This window comes from Bombus affinis, chromosome 11 (genome assembly GCF_024516045.1).
Source record: "Bombus affinis isolate iyBomAffi1 chromosome 11, iyBomAffi1.2, whole genome shotgun sequence".
Lineage (NCBI taxonomy): Eukaryota > Metazoa > Arthropoda > Insecta > Hymenoptera > Apidae > Bombus > Bombus affinis.
This window is the reverse complement of record NC_066354.1, coordinates 8,906,069-8,929,474: the sequence shown is the minus strand read 5'-3', so window position 1 is coordinate 8,929,474 and position 23,406 is coordinate 8,906,069. Positions and strand designations below refer to the sequence as shown.

At 39.3% G+C, this 23,406-nt stretch overlaps 1 protein-coding gene and 1 long non-coding RNA gene across 5 annotated transcripts in view; one reads left to right on the top strand and one right to left on the bottom strand.

Moving 5' to 3' along the window:
* Positions 1-23,406, bottom strand: part of LOC126921658 (uncharacterized) — a 570,126-nt gene that overhangs the window by 530,238 nt on the left and 16,482 nt on the right. The gene's annotated exons all lie outside the window — the stretch shown is intronic.
* Positions 20,855-22,163, top strand: LOC126921694 (uncharacterized). Its single transcript, XR_007712518.1, has 3 exons — positions 20,855-20,969; positions 21,057-21,208; positions 21,989-22,163. It is a non-coding gene; the product is annotated as an uncharacterized LOC126921694 (long non-coding RNA).

Here is a 23,406-nt window from a genome sequence, read left to right as displayed (position 1 = left end):
AGTCGTACGAATCGTACAAAATTTTCCAATTTTTATTCGTTCTAAAATTAGCGGGAGTATAAAAACGCATTGAGCGAACAATCCAAAATTTTTGGTCAATAAATATATAATAAAGTATAAAGATATAAAAACTATAGAATCTTTTGCAAGTTGTACACGATAGAAGAACGCGAAAAACAGAAAAGAATTAAGAACGATATCAGAAAGATAAAATTTAAAATAGTTGCAGAATCGGTACGACTAGCGAGCAGTGACGAAAACAAAATATCTCCGACGATACTAACGATATACCAAATATTCGAGAATCTTTCCATAATCCTTAACGACATCCTTGCAACAACCGCATCTTCCTTTTCGCCCTGCGCTGCGCAAGCAAACGCCACAGCTATTCTACATTAACGAAACACTGAAACGTACGTCCCAATTGTGGGAACGAAGGCTCCGCAAGCACAATTTTGCAATTTCGCGTGCATAGTTTTGCCGAATCGTTTGCAGCGATGCGAAACGCAAGTTGTAGACTCGAGTCAGAAATTAAGGACAATACCGACGCGACGAAACGGGTGTCGTTGAGCGAAGCGAAAGGTCATCGCGCGTCTCGTGTTCTCCGGTCGCGTTCCTTCGGTGCTCGCGCTGGAAAAACACGCATCGGGGTCGATGTATGCGCGCGAATTCGGTGGGCGTGAAGAGTCGAAAAGAGGTAGACATCCTCGAGCCAGGATAACGCGTCCTCCAGGCCTTCGTCCCTCGCGTATCCCCGAAATCTCTGCCTTTACTTAGCATTCATCTACGGAATTAGGTTAGCTACGAGAAAGCATCCCTCCCTCGGCCGTTTTTCTCCGTTCACGAGACTTTCGAGCGCTCCGCTGCTGCCACCCAATGCGAGTGAATTTAAACGAGGCCCGTCGTATAATTTTCAGCTCTTGGGTTCCGCCGGCGGGACGGAAATTTTCAGTGAAATCGTAGAGCGATCTTGGTCAGGGAAAAAGGAACGAAGGAAATTGTCCGATGCTCGAGAATCTCGGTTCGAGGTTTTTCGGAAGATCGAGTAATCTAGAAAGTTGACCCTTCGCAGCGGAGTTTTATTTAGTTTGTTTAAGAGAGAAGTTTGTATCTGTGGGTAAGGTGGACTATAAGTTCCATGGCAATGTTAGTGATTAATAGATCGTGGATATTTACGCACAGTTAAGGAAAATTTATGCGTGTAAAAATGTACAAAACGCATACTTTACAAAATTACGCAAAGTATCTAAGATGAAGAATTAGTAATAATATTTAGAGAATGAGAGGAACTTGTACTTAGATTGTAATTATTTACTGACACGTATAAAGATGTAAATTTTCGTAAACATCCGCGATCTAATAGTTAATGATTGCTACAGATAAAATACGCGTACAATAAGAATACGAAATAACGTTATACTACGTACATATATATAATCATACTTCTACTTGAACAAAACGCACAATTGGTCTCGTCAGAAGTACCTGCATGATTTTAATAATTGCAAAAATAAAAAATCTAAGACCCGTTGCTTAAAATCTAGCATTCTAACGTTCCGAATAGTTCTAACTTTGGTATTAATAAATATCACTGTCCAATGTATCTATCATGTTTCTGAAATTCCTCTTTCAAAAATTCGCTTTTTCAGAAGCTTTCGTGGCAGCCGTAAAATTACAGGCAAAGATACAACCGCGATTAATTAGAAATGCAACAGGTGAACGTCACTATACCAAACTAATTGAATCCCTCGCGAGATCGCTTGGAAAAATTGCATTACTTCCGGCGTGGCGCCTATCATACTGCAGGCCTCGTATCAGAGAACTGCTTCCTCGGCCGGAGAATTTTCTCTGTCGTGCTTATACTAAGCGCCTCGTTCGAGTAACCAGCCACGTGAAACTACGCTTGTGCCAAAGCAGCGCGCAGAAAAGTGACACAAGAGGGGTGAAAGAAGCTACGAATAGAAAGAAACTACGTTGTACCCACGGGGCCGAAGTTTAATCTCGTAAACGCGTAAAAAGTTTAGCAAGGTACGCTGCTAGATAATATTACGCGGTTGGAAGTTAGGATAAAGACGATGCAAATTGAAGAGGCGAAGCAAGTGGCCGAGATGAATTTCTCGACCGGCAAGTAGCCCAAACGTGCGATAAAGATTAACGAATATTCTTGTCCCGTGATGGAACTTCTTATTCCTTGCTGTGGATGGGACATCGTTTCTGCCGAGTGTATGATACTTTCCTCCTCCTTTCTTTTGGCCTTTTGAGACAGTGTTGGTTGATTCGAGAGTAGAGTCAGTCGTACGAAGAGTAAATAGTTTCATATTTGTTTCTGTCGTATCGAATTGCTGTTTTCGATAACATTTTTATATTAACGTAATGTGATATTATCGTTTATTATTTACATATGTTTTACTTACCTCCTTATTGCGTACTTGCACCATATAACATAATTATATCCGTGGATTGATATAGATATTTTATGTCCAATGTTATATTTGAACCAGGTATTCGTATTTTCCAGTTTTCTTTGGCTTGCTACGTATTTTTCAAGAGGTAAATGAATTACGATAAAATGTGCAAGTTTTCATGATTAAAATAACAGAATTCGAGAAACTGATTTGCGAAGAATCGATAATTGTTGAGGTTATTAGATGTATAAAGAGAGAAAACGCGTGGATAAAGTGTAAAGTAGAAAATATATATTTAATAGAGAAGTGTAATAATAAGTAGGAATACAATTTGAGCTGGTCCAGATCCTCACGCTAGCAGTGTTACCTTATAACTGAAAACCCCAAAGCCAACGTCGCCTGTCTATTGTTTATGGTCTGTCTTCGTGCCAATCTTTTGTCTATATGCTGTCGATGGCTTCAGCGCTTGAGAAAACTAAAAAGACCAGATGTAGAATTTTCGTAGAAGTGGTGACCACTTCAACAATAATTACCAATCACGATCTCCATGATTATAATCTTATAATCGTTGAATCTACCTAACGTGGATAAACGAAATAAAAATTGCGCATATATACTTCAGTACCAACTATTAAAGAAATGAAACAAAGATCTCGAATTGGTCTACCTAAACGAAAGTATCGTAAGAAGCTAATCATCGACAGAAAGACAAAAGTTTATCAAGAAACTTAATCGTGAAATTTTTCTCACATTAAACCTCTGTTTCTCGAACAAAGCGCAAATACATTATTCCGTTCACGATTATTCCAACACGACGCGACGACGTGGACACAGTTACAACTTACAATTCGAGTAATCGACTTCGACATTGGTTACAGCTGTTCCCTCCCTCGAAAGCGAACGACGAGAAGCTTCGTGTCTAGTGTCGGCTGTACTTTATGTTTCTACATTAACATAGGGAATACGAATCGTCTAGCTGTCTCCTTCTTCCATCGTGTACGTTAACGGAGACAGTATCGTTTTCTTGCAACGGTGGTGACAGAGGATTTCACCGTTTATCCCGAAACCGTGACCCGTTCCCTCGTTCTCCGACCATCGTGAATTTCTAACCCCATACTACGACGAAATAAAGACACACAGCATGCCGGAAGTCTCGAAAGCATCCGACACGAGGATATCCCGGTTCTAAGGCATTTCCGTGAACCTCTGAATTCGACTGCGCAAAAGATACACTGCACCTTCGCACGCGAGGTATAAGCAGATGCAAAGTGGCGCAAAAATATCCTGCCACGATTTCCCGACCTTTACTCGCATTGGCCTTCGACCCGCGCAAGTGGTAATTTCCAATGGAACCGGCGTTTTTGTGCGGTTGCAGAGATTTTCTCGAGTATTTCCGGTAAATTTATTTCGGGGATTCTCTTCGTCCGGAATATGTAACTTTCTTCATACAGAAATGAATCGACATCGATTGAATCAATTCGAACAGGATGATCGATTTCATATATGGTATGGGAAGACGTAATGACAAACTTCTATATACACTGACCTTTTTATTAGAAACGATTAAAATAGGAGATATCCGAACATTTAGATTGCTCTTTAATTTATGGTTAATTGTTGCATTTTGTTGAAGTGGTCACCACTTCTACGAAAACTCTACATCTGGTCTTTTTAGTTTTCTCAAGCGCTGAAGCCATCGACAGCATATAGACAAAAGACTGGCACGAAGGCAGACCATAAACAATAGACAGGCGACGTTGGCTTCGGGGTTTTTCAGTTATAAGGTAACATTGCTAGCGTGCGGATCTGGAGCAGCTCAAATTGTATTCCTACTTATTATTACACTTCTCTATTAAATATATATTTTCTACCTTACACTTTATACGATACAATCGGTAGCAATAGTCGCTGTAGAAAGTCGTGCGAAAAGAAAGCCTCTACGTTGACTCGTTGATTAGAAACGGTCAGGATGAAAAAGGAAGATATTTGGTTTGTATTATCGATGCAATAGGTTGATCGTTTTCTTCAAATTATAAAAATGTAATAGTCGGCTGGGAGAAATGGTTTATGAAGTTTTAATAAAAAGTATACATTGATGTTTTGATAAAAGTGATCAGACTAAAGGAAGCAGATATAGATTACTTGAAACCTTCTACGAAACAAAACTTACAAACGTAATTATTTAGGTAACCATGCGCAGATATTCTAAGCAACCGAATCCTCAAAGAGTTCTTTCTCTCGTAGCTCGATACCTGAAATAACCGGACCCACGAGTAACGGTGTTAGACAGTCGTCGTAGCCGAGTCAGAAAATAGAAAATGTGGATGGTGTAAATACGATTGTGCGAGACCAGTTCGCGTGTCGACAGAATAAACGAAAGCGCCGCCCCTCGACACGCGTTTCTCGCAAATGAGAACGTAATGATTAAGACACTCGATTTCTCAGCCGTTCTAATGTCACAAGACGGTAATAAGAACGAGCCGTAGCAACGGTAAACTTGGAACATCTTCTCTATCCAACACAGGCCCAGACACTTCCTTTCATCTTATATAGGAATAACGACGAACAAGTCGACTTTAATGTCTGCCTAACTTTAATATCACGGACCGTCATTTACCTTCGTCGTTAATGATTCACCTATTAAGACCAATTCTCGACAGAGAGGCAGTAGAAACTTCAAAGCCTAGGGATCAGACAACGCCGGGGCCATGATTACGTAAGAACTAACGTTCTTAAGCTTCTTTCTTCGTTCCTTCGGCCTTGGATTCGAATTCAGCTTCGTCGTCTACCCGGCAATCTTTGTTTAGACCGATAACGAGCCGGAGTTTGTCCTTTATGCGATACGAGGCAACCCAGAGGTTTCAACGTAAAGCTATCTTTTCTCTTTATTCTTATCCTTTCTTTTTTTCTTTGCTTTTGTTCGAGAACTCAGAATAGATGGAACAGGACAATTGATAATCGAATGGCGCGTCAATGAAAAGGAAAATGGCATTTTGCACGATACGATCCAAACTCGAAATCTTTGGCTGAGCTTCGTTTTTAGGCACAGCTAGTTCAGGACTTTTCTTAGAATCTACGATGATCTTAATAATATTAATTAAAGGTGGCTCGAATCTAATCCGAACCAACGTCGAGAATCGAGTTGCTAACTTAAAATTCCGATTTTTCAATTCCTTTCCACTCGTCAAATATTATACGTTAAAAAGATAGCTTAGAAATTCGGTGTGTTAAAACGGAGTTCAGTTAAATTCTCGTTTCTATTAAATGTTTCATTAATTTGTTTCTCAGTAACAATTGAACTGTTCCACATCCGGCAACCATACGCGCATCTATGGTTCATTAAAAAACAAAAGGACCAGGAAACCGATGTCGTAACTGTTCCATTCGCGTGTCAATCGAGATGAAAGATAAACAGTTGGTGCATTTGTTACAGTTGACTCTGCTCTCTTTACGGAGCATAAACCAGAATATGTTCGAACCTATCGATATGATAAACAGCAATGTTTACGCAGCTGTGACTGGAAAATTCGTCAAAGCGTGATGTTCGTTTTCCAAATGATGATGTTCATCGTCAAACTGTGTATCGTATTCGAGTCGCTGTCTTTCGTCTCTTACAAATTCACACTTCGATTCAAATGCAGTCTCAATTCCGTTCGAAAAACGAAACGTATGAAACGATGATGAGTAGCTACGATTTTGTAAAAAAAAAAAAAAGAGAAGAGAAAAAGAAAAAAGGAAAGTTGAATAATAAAAAATGATTTTGTCATGTTCGAAAGCTTTGAAGTCGTCTTGTAGTTACACTTTGGATAAACGAACTGTCTTCCATGTTCCTTTTCAAAAATATCCTTTCTAAATCTCACGGGAATGGCACGGGTCCATGAAAACCTGTCGATGTAGGAGACATAGACAGATTGCACCCCCAGGTTTGTAATGTTCTCACATCCGGACTCTTATTCGCGAGCAAGGACAACCTAACGAATAGTTTTCAATAGATATAGCAACCGTTCCTGTCAGTTTAAACTATGATACCAGCGATTCTGACAGTAGCATTGCCGTGAAAGTATTACGATACGATACTTTTCAAACTGGAAATTCGAATCTTTTTCATCGTAAAAATTCTATTAAATTAAAATGTTATTAAATTATTAAAAATGCTAAGTATTACGATACGATACTTTTCAAACTGGAAATTCGAATCTTTTTCATTGTAAAAATGTTATTTGTATGGTCGATTTGGATTAAACAATATTTAAAACGTGTAGAGATAAAACGAAGAATCTTTTATCTGGTTTTGGAAAATCTCTTTTATTGGTTTCCTTTTTTTTTTTCTTTGTCATGAAAAATGCTTGATATTAGATAAAACACAATTTAAGAAGCACGTTTAACAAGGAACAATATGAAATAATACAGTTGGAGAAATATTATCGTGCCGCTAATGAATCCGACAGAAAAATTCTCCAATAGCGAATTTCTTCTGCGGAAAACTTCATTTACTTTTATAAGCTCGCTACATACCGCGAACTCGATACGCCTCAACACACGTATACGGCAAAACTTCCGTATCTTTACCAGCTTCCCACAAAGTTTCGGCGATACCATGCTTCAAACTAAATTATCAAGTACATCTATTAAAGTTTTCACTGTTCCGAATTTATATGACATGACGCTATTATACCGCAGTTAATTCATAATAACTGGTATTATCTCATTGAGAAATTGCGAGCTACGAATTAAGATAACGTATCCCACATAAAAAAAAAAAAAAAAAATGCGAAGCGTATTTTCAACCGTCATAAAATATAATTGTCCCGAGATTTTTATAGAGATGTACGACCGTCTCTGAGAAATGAGTTTGGCGAGACTTTAATTATTACGATTAACAGAAGTTTCTATTAAAACAATCCGTTATAAAAAGAGATTGGAAGTATCAACAATTTTTTCCAAACTAATAACGTTCCAATGCGACTTTCTCGCTTTGATTCGACGCTCCGCTAAAACCCTGCGTATCTCGCAATCGTTAAAAATCGAACTTTCATCGGGAACTTTAGCACTATACGTAAAAACGAGAATCTTAAGTAAAAGAGTAAAACCGTGATCGAGAGGTATAATATAATTACGATATTCACGCTCGATTAATTTTCGTTTACCGTAAAAGTAGATCCATATCATTCGAACGAACGTGCAAACTCGGAAAGGTTCGACGGGGAAACGGTCGGGCGATAAGCGGAAGATTTTTGCCTGAACTGGTAAAAGCCGCGTGGCTCTCTATCTCACGAAGCATTTAGTCGAAAGTGGTGGGGAAAAAGTTGCCGGGGAAAAATAAAAGGAGATAAAAGAGTTTGAGAAAGAGCGGAGAAGAAAAAGGGAGCAACGACGTGATCGATAAGAAATCGCGGCTCACCGATTCATCCCCGAATATTTCCGCATTTCCGTGACATTTCTGAACTGTTCCGCGCGAACGAGAACCAGCAATGAATTTACGACTCGATTAAACGTGAACACGACGATGATATTCGGCTTGGAAACGTGACAACACGCGAGTCTGAGAATCTTGCGTGCCAACAACGTCGACAAGAAATTAATTCAGGTCGTTGGAATATGCACTCGATTAGCTTCGTTCGTCAGCAATCAATTTTCCATACTGTAACATATATGCAATTTCAATCTAATTAATAAACGAGTATTACGATACAATAGAGAACCGCAAATGGCCGGTATTTTTCCTCGTCGATAATTATTGCAACGATTATTATCCCTCAGGATCGCGAACGGCTAATTTAATTAATTTCGCGTTAATTCTATTGCGATGATTTTCTCGATGAACGAATCTTTGGTTATTGTTCATTGATCATTTATAAGACCTCCTGGCGGATCCAGTAACTAGGTTGCTATATAATTTCCCAGTCAAAAGTCTTACGATTATATGTATATATTTCATATATGCTATATTATATTTCCTACATATGCGATTATATATATGTTACAAAGTTGGAAAAGATAGAGCATTATTAAAAGACACGAAGGAACGAGATTTAACATTTTACATGTCGTTGCTGGACATTTTATATGACGAAGAAAGTATTTGATGTATGATGTATTACTCTATTAAAATGTATGCTATAAACTGCATGCAATTTAAGGTTCATAATCTACGTAAAAATTTTATCAAAGATAAAACGCGTTCCAAGATTTTTTAGCGAGAGTACCAACTATGAGAAGAGGTAAGAGCAGCAAGAACGAACTATGTAAAACGAATAGACGAACGGTTTTTGGTTATTTAATTTGGTTGTTTAAAGAATATCGTCCTTGTATATGAGGAAGAACAACGTGTCATTCTAGTTACGTACGTAGAATCTGGTTGAGATGGATATGGATGTTCGGAGAAATCGAAACTCTCTGTGAAACTGCGATAAATCTAAGACTGATATTTACATCTAATATTCGTATAAATTGTGTTTTATAAATTCGTTGTATGATGATGAATAGCAAGTTATTATTTACAGGGTACCTAATTAACAGACTCGACATCATAGTGGATTAGAATTTCATAGAACGAAGTAGGTATCGGTTATATGTGCGGCAGTTTAGGTTACTCGTGCATCAATCAAATCACACATTGGAAATGCTTGTTGTTTATGGTTAACTTTGATGTCAGACCCTGACAGTCTATGCGATCGTAATAATAGCAACTGCATAACCAGAAATAGACCTCGCCGATGCCTTTGTCGCGATTAATCTGCCATTGGATTACAATTCGATATAGTAAGTACATAGCGTTCATTAACGAGCTCCCATTTACATGAATTCAACGATACACACAAAATACGACACAACGATACGCGCAAAAGTTTAATATTCACTGGTTGTGCGTATACAGAAACAAAGATATAAGAAATTGTTAAAAATTCTATCTCAGAAAGATGAGGACACTTTGAACTTTATTACACGTTTATAATATTTAGAGATAAGGATACACGAAGTTTTTAAATTCATTTTTTATAATTGTTATAGCATTTTCTTCCAACATGTCGAAAAGCTTTCGACTTTTATCAATACAATCTTTTTCTATCTACGATCGTCTCCTAGTTAGCTCGTACGGAGCTGAAATTTGGAGGACTCAACCTGCTCTTCGAGCTCTTCGATGAAACTTTGTTTCATCGAAATCGAAGCCGGCCAGTTCGATGTTAAAAGTTGCAGGAAAGTTTCCTATTTCTCGTAGCTCAATCCGTGCAAAATATATCGCATGAATTATATTATTAATTAAACGGCCAATTAGTGTGTCGAGATATGGAAAGCCCGAGAGAATTGTAAAAATTTAAAAAGCCACACCTCTCGTGTTCCCGTAGCAAAAACGCGAAACAAAGAACGAGGATTTCCGTAGCATCGAAAGCCCGTGACGGTCACGCTCAACAAAAATCGTCGATCCGCGGTTAATTCCGCGTTCCGTTCTTTGGCGGTCGTGGCGGTTGGCGAGGATCGGTCGCCGCTATAAAAACGCGACATCGCGGCGAGCTTTACATGCTAATGCACGAACAAAGAACAGGTGAAAACAAAAGAGAAGGATTTCAGTGGTGGAGCCGCGGATAAAAGTCGGCGATAGCGGCTGTAAAAAGAATGGTGAACCAGAAACGACCGGACGAAGGAAGTGGAGAAGGTGAGAGAAGAGAAAGAAAAACCGGTGACGTGGCAGGAAAATGGGGTGGAAAGAGGGAAAGTAGAAGGATCGGTGGTGGGATAGGGTGGATCGAAGGGTGGAACGAATAAAAGGAGAAGAAAAGTGGGAAGAGTTTCTTCCGCACGGGATCGATCCGCAAAACTTTCTGGCTCCGTAACGATCGCAGGTGGCCCGTATTCAACGTAGGTGCACGGGTCAAGCCGTAGTAGACGGTACGTCGAAAGAAACTGGAATAGAGAAAGGAGGAGGCAGGAGGAAGGAAAAACGAACGATCGAAACGAGGGAGGCGGCGTGGCGCTGGGTAACGAGGAATTGGAGTCCGCGCAAACTTGACCGTACCGAAAAATTGGACGACTTGTTCCGAACGCTTACGAGTTCTGGACGTGTGCGGATTACTGAAATCTTTCTCCATGCGCAACGGCCGTGCACGCTCGAGCGTGGAACGCGTGTACCTTCGCGCGAGCCAAGCAACGACTAACCGAGACCAGGATCAATGATGGTAACACACCAGGAACACGGCGAATCTGGCGCGACGAGCAACGAGAACGTAATCGGTTTCGATCGCCTGTAGGTGACATTGCAAAATATGATCTTGCGTTTTTTACCAGAAGAATGGTGAGATCAGTTGGGTAAGATCCAGATTTTAATGTCGAATACGATATTGTTCGATTATTATCGTCACATTCGTTCATTGTACTTGAATTCCAAGTAATTAATCCACCTTTTACTCGTTGAATTCTATTCAACGATCAAAGCGTTTAAAATGGTTTATCGCGCGAATTTAACTATAAAATTCGTGATCTCTAATTAGGAAATTTTAACGAACGTGTGTAAAAAATATAATATTTCCTTCTCCTTTCTTCTGTACGTTTTAATTGCAAGTTAAAATCTCGATATTATCGCCTTATTTCCAAACACCATTGAATCATGATTTCACGTTTGATACTATCTACTGATACACGTCATTTGAGAACATTGAGCAAATCATAGAAGACAAAGTAATCAACTTCGTCAAGATAAAACGCTTAAATTTGAAGAGTTAATCTTTATTCACATAACTGTGGTATTAAACTTGAGAAGTCCATAAAAAGATTAAGTTTATCAGTTTGACTTGCGAATGGCTTAAACGTAGGATATCTAGGTACTTGAGGCCAATTTTTCTAACATTCCATTCAGAATACCTATAATAACAGCTAATACTATTAACTACAATATCTTCTGATGGATTTGCAATGAAATCTGGTGGATTTTAAGTCGCGGACGATTCTTTTAACGTTCGTTCCATCGTCTCTGCGCGAGTATAACGGCGACGCTAATTTCGCTGGATTCTTTTCAGATTAAACGATGCATAGATGAATGTGCATCGACGAAGAATCGATGTTTATAATATCCTATTGTCTTAGCCTGGCACGTTCATTAGGATTCTGTTGAACAATGAAATGCGTAAATGTCGTGGACCATTATGATCTCATTGGGATTCGTTAATAGAATAAAATTTCATTTGCAAGGCGCTCGATTGTAAAGGGAACGAAATAAATCAATGAACGCTTTAATACGTGGCTCTGAATTCAGATTCTTATTGTCAACGGTGACCTCGTTCGTTTCACTTGATTTACATAATCCCTTGCAGAAATACCTTTTCGTAATTTCGCAGTTCCAGAAACAAGCAGAAGCATACATCGGTTAATAAACGTATAAAAATAGTATGGCATTCAATTAGTCAGAATCGAAAAGTTCCTGGAAACTCAGCCACATTATTTTCCAATAAATCCCTCAAACGGTATACACTGTTCCGTCAAAGAACGAAATATGTTGCAGATTCTTGTAAAATTAATTAATTCTACTTTTAGCAATCAGCCCTTTCAATGCTTTCAGCTTTACCGATTGAAATTGCGAGTTAAATTTAATACTAAAACTCGTACTAAAGAAATCAGTGTGAGAGACGCGTGGGAAAATACACGACGCAAGACAGAAACAAGCCTCTGTCCGTATAAACGCTTTATACGAGAGAAAAAATGATCAGTCAAATTTCCAAAAATACGCTGTAGTCTTGCGTCTGTTACACGATGGCTAGAATTTTTCAGTTTGCTTCAACTTCGTCGATAGTAGCGAAGCATAACACGTGCGACGAAGATATCCTTTAAATCTCCGATAGGTTTAAAAATTTGACAAAAGAATCCACCGATAACGACAAGCTTTTATTGAAATTGCCACTGAGATGTAACTTTTAGAGCATGTAACATCTGCGGACGTGAAATTGGTAAAAAATGGAAAAGCGATATTACGTCGCTAACAATAAGCGGAAACAGAAGAAATATACGTTAAAACTCGATGAATCTATACGATTTCCGTAAATAATCACCAACTGGCCATTTCAACCATCCTCTTAGTTTTGTAGTAGCATTAAATATCGTAAGCTCCCGACATAAAGCTTTATTTTTTATCTTCGCGTTTTTTCCTGTTTGCGCAACTTCGGTGTCGCATGAAGAGCTCCAGAAGAACCGTATCGACAAACAACAACATCCAAATATTGCGAGAGTCGACAAACAAAGACGAATAGCTCGAACCGTTTGCCGGAAGAACAAATCACGCAAAGACTCGCCTACAGCGCAGCTGAGGGTGACGTTAATCCGGATATCCAGGATACATACTTCGATACGACTGGTAGAGCGATAGAAGGCGGCGGCTTAACCGTAAGCTCGAGAGATCGACTAGCTCTATCCAACTGGTTGGTTGGAGACGAGACGCGAAACCACCCCCACGCGGCTCGCCCCCGGATTGTAGACAGAGCGAGTGTCAAATGATCGGAAACTCTAATCAGGAACTGAGCAATCAATTATCGTAATGCGCGTCGGCAAAGCGTTTAAGCGAGCTTCAGATTACCGAGTGCGATTGGCATCCCGAAAACCCGCGGAGAAATTGTGTTCGATACAACGAGAATCTTGCAAAGCCGAGGGAACACGGCTACCCTCGTTGACGTGCGCTTTCAGTCACACATGCTCGGGCTTACGCGGTTGACTGTCACAGTCGACTGTAATTTACACGAACAGGAAACTGGAACTAATTAGAGATAATGCAAATTGGCAGTTTGTTTGAGAGTGGATCAGACGACACTTTTCTTTTTCTTCTTTTTTTTTGTGGGGGGGGGGGGAGTTTTACTTCGAATAAATGATGGAGAGAAACATGGAATTATCGGATAAGTTTTTACAGGTGATGTTTCTTACGGGTAATGTTTCAGTACGTCGAAACGAATGAAAGTCAATGAACGTGCGTGGTATCGTTCACGGAAATTATAAAAAGTTTATAGGATGTTATTTAAATAGAAATTACTGTTTCATAAGATATAGTAAGAATTTTATGAAGAAGATATCAAAAAATTCTATAAAGGAGTATCAACTAAGCTTGCATAATATATATAATACCCTGCTCATCTACCTAAAAATCGGCACAAACTTTCCAGGTAACCCGATAGTAATTAGGAAAATCTGGTGCAATTTATGAAACGACCGTGTCCTCGACAACAGTTCCTCCGGATAGCAACGTTTCCGTAGTTCAGCCTGAGAAACGGGGAAAAATCGAAAACGAAGATACGCGGCAGAAAAGACGTAATCAAGTAGGAAAGGAAGAGACGGGAGACAAAGGCAAGATAGAGCATCGAACGACCGGTCGACGAGCATAGAATCCAAAGAAAGTGAATCCCGTTTCTGCTTTCCCCTCGTTTGCTTCATCCGCTACTCCTTGACTCGTGTGGTCAGAAGCTTTTCTTCTTTCGCTGATCAAACTCCTCCTCCTTCTCTGTTTAGCCGTTTCTTTCCTTCCTATATATTTTTCTCTTCTCCCTTTTTTCTTTTTCAACTCGGTCTTAGGGCTCGCCTTTCTTGCCCCATACCCAGCCGACTTACTTCGTCCAGCTAGCAGACGGGCCTTTCCATCCTTTTCTTACCTTCCACTCGCCTACCTACACGTACAGCCTTTTACCACGTGCCCTCGCTCCTCACGCACCCTTCTCGACCTTCCTTCGCCGTTCTGTAGCTTCCGACAACGACGACAACGACGCCGACGCTCACTGAGACGCGCGGCTACACGGGTGTACGGAACGAGGATTATGGAAGTTTTCTCAGCGAAGGTAAAGTTGTCGAGGTAAAGCTTAAAGTCCCACCCTTCTTCCCTTCCTCTTTTCTTCCTTCGTTTCCCCCTTTTCAGATGTCGCGAACGCAGAGAGAAAAGGATAACTCGGCTGGAACCCACCGAGAAGCAAGGTTGAACTACGCGAATCCATTATTCCCTTTAGATTTTAGTTCCTCCCGCCAAATGCGACGTGCACACAAACCGAGCCTCGCAGTGTAATACATACGTGATTACATACGAGCTGCACTGTGTGTCCTTGGTTGGCGCGCGCATGGCCACGTATCTATATAAAATATCTGTCTCGCACAGCAGAGAAACCAGCTAGGACACCGTTTTTATTCTTCAGCGGTTTCCAGGTTTCCCATGTTCCGCCCGTCTCTAATCGTGCTTTCCTTTCTTATCCTTTAGCCCGCCTTTCCACGTAATGATCCTCTTACCGTACGCCTTCGCTACCTTACATCCGTACCCCACCTCCAGAACCGCCACTCACAGCAACCTTCCAGGTCTACGATCCGTGCAGCCTATGGCACAACCTGCGCCAGCGAAAACGACGAGAATTATGGAAGTTTCCTTGCTGCTGACGTAAAGCTTCAAGCCCTTCCCTTTTCCCTATTTTCACCTCTGCGTTCGTCCTCCGATAGGACCGCGGCTCAGCCGCTTGAAACTGCACCGATTCGTTATTCTCTTTGAATTTTTGCTCTTTTCGCGAGGTGCGTCCTGTTTATGGTGTCGGGCCGATAACGCGATATTTACGCGCAACCATAGCAGCGACGAATGGAAATCGTTCTTCCCTCTTTCGTGCAAAAGGAAAAATTAATATTTCAGTTACATCGTAATACAACTCGGTGGTCCGTGTCGTGAATGCGCGGCTCACGAGAATGTAACGATGTTTTTTCATAGATGAAATATCGACTTTCTTATAGAATACTGGAATAATTGTGGGAAATGCGGTGCGAATATTCGCAAGTACTCGAGCGATTAAATTTCAAATGCCAGAGAAAGTGCAAGCGCTAGTGAAACGATCGAGAAAGTGCTCGATATTAGCGTGGAAGAAGAGCGTACCAGTTTTTGGGTGCGCTCGATTTACCGAAAACGAGTGAAAGAAAGTGTAAAACGATGAAATAAAACACCAGTGTATATAAATAGAAATTATACAATTGTTGCGTAACGAAGCGGTAATCTTTCGCTTTGTGGAATAATTTTATTTTATTACGGAACAGTTGTGTTAGCATTTATAATAGTTTATTGCAACAAATGGCGCGGAAGTTGCTTTGCTCGTACCAAGAGGACACGTCAGAGATAATCTGGGACTCAGCGAGCACGATACAGGTGTCGCAGGATCCGTGGGACAAAACGCAGATGACAATGTGTGCACATCAAGTCGAACCGATGTATACGATGTTGACTATGTTGGTCTCGCGAGAAGCGATAGCTACGAACGAATCTGAAATTTGTAAAAGCCGCCACGGAGAACCCCAAATACGTACAAGTCGATACGTAATGAATTCGAAAAATATTTGCATACCGCTGTATTCGCTTAGCATTTACACGATGCTTGATAAAGATCAAACACGCTCATAATTATTCCATCGACAAACATTTGACATCGACAAAGAAAATTGTTATCGTATCGTTAAAGTACAACACGAGATTTTATGATACACGAACCGTAAGTGTAAGTATTTTAAATCACAATTGCGAAAACAGAGGAAGTATAATTACGAGTAGCATTGTATGTTAAATTTCCTACCATTTAAAGGTAATCCTACGTGACTAAACAAATGCAAATCTTTCTATAGAATTGCAATGTAGATTTTGGGTAAAGAGTATAATAGGTCTGATAGATTAAGTATAATAATTTTGTCGATCGTTTTATCAGTTCGGACAAACTCGGCTAATGTTCACAGCCTTAGTTCCATCATACAGAGTTATGCAGCTTATAAGTAAATCATTCTTAACATAAAAAATAATTTTTAACATCAAGTATTTTAAACCGTCTTTCCTCAAAACAACAGTAACGTTACTGATTCAATTTTAATCGAATTAAACTATAAAGACGATCCATTCTGCACTAGTCTTTTCAATATCGATACAATTACAAGATAGGGGCCGGATGTCCCTCGTAGAACCGACACGTAAATGCGGAAGCAAGGGCACTACGTCTGAATGTAACGACGGAACTTGAAGTACTCCGACATTTCCGAGCAGAGCCGGATGTTATTGACCAGTCGGGAAGTACACGAGCATTCGTAGTTGTCGGCATGTTGCTCCAGATATTGAAGACAGTATCGGAGATGGCATGGGATACAGATGTCTATCGGAGAATAAAAAGAATCATAGAACAACGGTAAAAGAGGCGAGGGAAACGGGAGCAGAGGCTCGAACGCTTTCGACGGACGATAGGTTGTGGATAGGATCCCTGAAGTTACCTCCTTCGCTCTCCTTTTCACTTCACGGACCAAGAGGAACTACGGAATAGAGTGCTATAATTTTCGAAAACAATAGCAGTTCGCGCTGAGGCCGTCCAAATGAAAAGAGATAACTTCGGAGTAAAAAACAATATTTCCTTTATTGAAAATCGACCATTTGCTATTCATTGTGAGAAAGATGCTCGTTAGAAGGCGTGCAGCGACGATAAAAAGGGGCAATCGAAGGTATGAAGCAATTGGTAATTAAAAATTATGTCTCTTGAATGGAAATTTGCCTGGAAATGAATGTATTTGTTATCGTCTGTACTTGTTTAAACCAACATTTTTCAAATTCGAGTATATTAATTGTTTGTACTCGTCTGAAGTTTACTTTCTTTTAGTCAAATTCACGTGTATATGTGTCTGTAATGTTGTATCGTGGGATTCGCTGTTTAAAAAATCTGCCCCGAAATCTACTCCGGGATAAAAAGAAATTTATCGAGGAAGATCATACCATATTTTGCAGAAGAACAAATTTTACCGAAAGACTAACTTCCTGTTTCCAAATGAACGAAAACTGTAAAAGTCTGCTACACAATAAAATGTTACAGAAACAAGGAAGGAGAAGAATCGAAAGAAAAAGGACGGTGGAAGTATTAAAAAAAAAAAGGACTAAAGGAGATGCGGTAGAGGAAGAGACGAATTGTATACTTTTTAGGTTAATCGTAGCTCGGTAAACGAAGCATCGAGGCGCTTCTCGCTTATAAAAAAAGCTTTCCATCTTCTCTCTCTCCGGCTGTTCCGTCATACTGTCTTATCCTGAGGGATTAATTTCTCGAGGTTTATGTACGTCGCTGGAAGAACGGGACCAGGTAAATCCTTCGCCGTGAAATGTATTTCAAGGAGAAAAATACGATCCGAAAGTATCGGGCAGATCCAGGGGATTGCTACTCTTTCTTATTTTAAATCTTTATTCGCACTTTGCAACCGCTTAATTCGATCAGGATTATTTCGAATTCTGCGTAGAACACGCGCTCGAGGAAAATATGTACATCATATAGTGGCTCGCCAAAGTATCGAACAGTCAATTATTTATTATATTAATAAGCTATAATGTTTAGTGGAATCACGTTTAATGCTAATCAGGTGGTTCGGATACGTTTAAGGCAACTGTTTACGCTGTACATTAAATTTTGATAAGCGTACGATTATAATAAATGCCTTGTAATTTTCATGTACATTTTTTAATTGGCTCCAAACATTACCAATGTAATCACGATACTCGCGTCTCGTTACAGCGCTAATGAAATTTCAAAAGAATTCATTTAAGACAAACGCTACACGTACGATACATTCTGAAAAATGTTCTGTGACAAATGTTGAAATACTTTTCCAAGTGCCTATACGTACGTATGTAATCGAATCAAGAGATACTGGATTTACGTAAAAGCAATTATTTACACAGCGTTACGGTAAATCTGACCGATCTCAGAGGAACCACGTATATCCTATCATACCATTTAAATATATATATATATTCTATGCTTAGATTAATTCTGACACCTGTATCGGATAATGTTCCATACGTTTCTACTATTCTGCAAGATCTGCAGTTCTATTGAATTATACATTCTACGTATAATATATTCTATGGAATTATACGCCCTACGTAAGTTTTCCCTAACTATAGTAGAATGTAAACTAAACTCTTCTTTGTTGATAAGAAAAATACGAGACTATAAAGCGTTCAACTCTTATGGATCAGTGGTTTCTCTGTAAAGCCATAATTGTACTTTATTTTTATTTTCTTTAATAGTTTCTTGGATCTAAACAAAGATATTCCTTTAACTCTTGTTTCACAGAAATCTATGGTAATGCCTGCGACAAGTGTAGAATTACGCTATTTTGTTCTCTCCGTTTCTTGCATCCGTACTATGCTTTTTGATATTCGCATAAACTGAAACTCGCATAACGTGTCCAGACCTACGTACATTTCTCTGAATTTTTTAACTACTTGCGGTTAATACACTTCCGCGTATGTGCAAGTATGTTCTGTGTTTAAAAGATACTTTTAACCCAAATCGCGAAGAGTTAAAGAAATATCGACTAAAAGCTATCATTTCCGCGAGCCAATTTATTTTCGAATTAACGATTGACGGCCTATTCGAGTCGCAAAAACTAACGTCGAGAAGTGAAAACGAGCAAAACGACAGTGGTGGAGAGGGCAGAATAGGCAAATACGCGAGAAGAACGAACGCTGGTCTCGTCCCCGTGGAATAAACCACGTCGATATTGAGTTATTCGCTCGGAGGTGGGATCCTTCGTTTTTCAGAAGCATCGACTGGCACACACTTGCCTCCACGTACGTCCCTGGCCGTCCACCAAATGAATATTAGTGGTACCCTGGAGACGGAATTAATAACAATCGTTCTCCGCTCCCCTCGTGTCCACGGCCGCAGACAAAACACACATCCCTGCGAACGCAACTGAAATTTATACCCGGTGACTAGTCCGTTCGACCGGGTGAAATCGTCTGGAAATACTAAAGTAAGCTTCTCTTGGCTGGACGCGAAATCGTATGACCGAGTAGAAACCGATATTTCTCGATATCGGCCAGTTATCTAATTTTGCGTGAACTTCGAACGGGCAAATGGCCAACGCTCGATTCTCTGATACAATTCTAACGTATTTTAATTCCATTCGCGTGCCATTCCGTGGCACAGGGAACCTCTTTTTCAAGAATTATTCTGCAACAATGTTTCGAGTAGTATGTTCGCGGAATATCTATTCTCTGCAGTATTCGCCCGTTTATATTTTATTTCGTCGTTGAAAAGTGTCTGTGAGAGGACAAACAAACACTGTATATTATGTAAGCTTCAAATTAAAAGGCTACGTAAAGTATATTAGTAGATAGTTTGATGTATATAATAATTATAGGGTAATAACATTTAAGATCATATATCATTCAGGGAATAATAACGATGAAAATACCACAATTCGATAAAGAATTTTAATGAACAAAAATGATACAAATGATGCGACAGACTGAGGTAATAGATTAAAATCGATCAAAGCTGATATTAATATTTGCATCGTTACTTAGGCAGACACGTGTTCGTCGTAAATAAAATTAACCCCGCGAATATTTATCCATTTAACGATCAATATCAGCGTTTTGACATCGATAAATAATGCCGATATTCGGGTTTTCCAGTTTAAAAGCACGCCAGAGTGGAGGAGGAATATTAAAAAGTAAGCAAACCCGCGTCGAAGAAAACCAATATGTTATGAATGGAAATTCGAGGATATTTCATAGATGATATGCTAGAAACGGTGATACGACAGGGATAGCCATTGTCCAGGACACGAAAAATTACATCTTGATCCGTTAAAGAGAACAGCGTGTATCAATTATTTGCTCGTTGCTTTATATCTAATTAAACGTAACGCACGAAGCCACAGGCGACAAATAATTATTTCCTCTCTATGTCTATTACAATGTACAAAGTAAATAAATTTTACCGAATCAAAGGAAATAAATAATATTGATCATTGACGATGGGAGCAGCATTTCAACATCGAATTTCTTGCCTCCGGATAGTTTACTTCGTTGGGAAAAGTTTCAAGCATTTGACTTGAAAAATCATACAACACAGATATTTACAAATATTCTAGAATGTTCCTAGATTTCTTAGAAACCGAAAACGATAGAGGACGAAGCGATATTGGACATAAACGATCCTGTTATTCACATAGCGTGGAAAAATATGTCTGTCTGTTACATAAATGTTAGATCACCTTAGATCTGATAATTTCGTATAATAAATGTGCATTCTAATTAGAGGCAATATTCTAAAACGTAAAACGAGTAATAAATTAAAATGATGACGCTCAAAATAAATTATCTCTATCGATAGAATCTGTTAAGGGAAGAATACGCCAGAAACGATCGAAAGAATCAATTCCTTTTTTACATTTTTCGAAAGGTATGTGTTTTATCAAATCTTCTTCGTTCCAATCTACGAAGAATATATAAACTATGAGTATCATAAAAATTATTAATTTCAGACAAAAATAATAAACGAAACTCCGGTGAATCAGTGTTAAAACGAATATTCAATATCATCGAGCAAGTTGAACACCACTGCCAGATACCCGATGCATCTCTGTAACAATATGCGCGTATGTGCACGGTTATCACGTCTTACGTCTCTTTGTTCGTTGTAGATCCGACCGATACACGATGCAATCTAACGGCTGATCGCGGATGGGATGAACGTATTAAATATGTATGTGGCACGGAAAGACGGATGCACTGAGATGCATCGCGCTGAAGATAATCCTCGTAGAAAGGTAAAGCGCAATATTCGCATTTTGTACCCTCGTCCACGCTCTTGAACATCTACCGGTATATAGATGCATCTCCTTTCCATATCGTAGTTACGACACACAGGAAAAAGAACTGCTGCTGTTCGAGAAATTCTATGGATCTGAAGTTATTAAAAGGATGAAACGATAGATAGCCTTTACGTCAGCTTTGACCAGTCCAAACGCTCATGGCGCACAAACTGAAAATCTCCAACAGTTTTATCGTACGTATCTATTTAAGATCACGAAATTGGAGTTAAGTTGATGGTTGAGGTACGAGCGACGGAATAATTGCCACGATGGAAAATATTTCGATCAGGGGTGGATTTCTCATTTCACTATGCAATTTCACTATGAATCTAAATCTAAATAAGTCTCGGTATAAAAGTTTCATTTCCTGGCATTCGATCACTGCTCGTCAAAAGCGATATCTAATTTACTGTATTTACGAAATACTCGAAATACATAAAGTGGTTTCGAAGTGTAGAACGACTTACTTGTAGGGTTGGAACGTCTGTACGTTTTTGGTACTTTGCGCGATACTTTGACGCGTAAAGTAATTAATTTTCGCGTACGTAGATTTCAATTTGAGCGAAATATTTGAAAGGAAAAGCTGTAGTAAGTAAGTTTCGTAAATATCGAATTTTTAGAAGTTGCGTTATCTTAGAAATAAGGAAATACATTTAAAACGAATTATTTCGAAGTGCAGGCAATTACAGGGCGGAAAAATGGGGTTGTTAGCCGACGCTGTTTATAACGGCGAAGTTACTTTATCCGAATGTTAAACCTCGTAGCGTACGGAGCTAAAAATAAAGAGAAGCGGAATAAAGTATGAGCAGATGCAACAAGGCAATGTCGTGGCTCGTAAAACTTTTATGCGGCGATTTTACTTCTTTTCTCGCTACTTTTCCTCTCTATCCTTCTTCGAGATACCATTGTAGCCGCGTCTTTATCGTTTTATCGCTGATCGATTATTAACGTAACATTGTATTGCTTTCTAACAGACGCACCAAGACCGGCTAAGCACAATGATACAGGGAACACGAAATCGTAAAATGCTAATCTTCCTGAATCCGCCAAAATGCTATGGCTGGCTATGGTACTCGATATTTCGACCATGATAGACAAGAATTCGTAAAACACAAGTACGTAAACAGCGAGGAAAACATTTTCATGAATATTCACGACCCATCGATTTTTTACGAAATCAATCGCTTATGTAAACCTTACGTAAGAATGAACGAGACCTCTCGAATAATAGATGCAAATGAAGAATATCTGACTAACAATAAGACGTTCGACTTTAATCCCCTCATGAGGAATCTTTTTTAATTTTCATTCTTCTACGAACAACTTTCGACGAAGATGACATTCTGTTTCACTTTAGTTATACGAGACGATCAATTCATTACAGTCAATCCTATACAATCATCATTAATGTAAATTCAAAAGCATGAACTTTATCCGTTTATGTGCTTATTTTAATATCTTAATATCGTTGATTAAAAATTGTTGCTGTTCGCATACGTCCACATCCCAAATACGTACACGCGGCGCATGAATGAATCATATTTAATTTATGTTTGAATTATGAAAGATGTTGGATTATGAACGAAACGTACGACTTTTAAAAGACAAAAGACAACACGTGTCATCAGCGAGAATTGTGCGATTGAACAAAGTCTCAGATAAGAAGAGCGCTGATCTTTAAATAAAAATAGCATCGCTTTCTAACATACGAATAACCATTCCGTTTCATTGAAACATTAGGTTGTCCGAAAAGTTTCTTTCGTTTCATAAGATGAACAACAATTTCTGTTCTATATTATTTTATTGAATTAGGTGTGATCCATTTCGCTATAATTCTATTATTGTATTCATAATAAATAATTCAATAAACATTGTGCGTCTATTATTTCCTTATAAAAGGAAAGAAACTTTTCGCACAACCTAATACAACTCTTGTTATTATTATTTTCATCAAAAGAATGGACGTTCGCAGTGGAAGATTTCAACGGTTAACCTTCCGCGTAAAGTATTTTTCGAGAACGCAGCGTCGTGTAACCGGAATTTCAGCGGTACGAATGGAGCCGGTGCAAAAAGGCGCGCCCACACAGGGCGAATAAACGAACCTGTGGACACCAATACGAATGCCAGTGCCGTGTGTTTCGACGCCAGTTCAAGCCCGCGTAGCTTTTGTATCAAAAAGCAGAGTAAATGATCTGGGAATAATGAGGAAGTCGGCGAAGGGAAAATGAGAGCCGGTCGAAAAGGTGAACGCCGGCTGGCGTCTTCCGCTTTCAAATCCATCGAGTCATTATCGCGCTTCAACGATCGATGCTTCGATCCGTTCTGTGCCCTACATTTTCCCTTCCCAGATAGTAGTATCTAGCCACCATACCGCGTTGCTTTCGTAGATTAC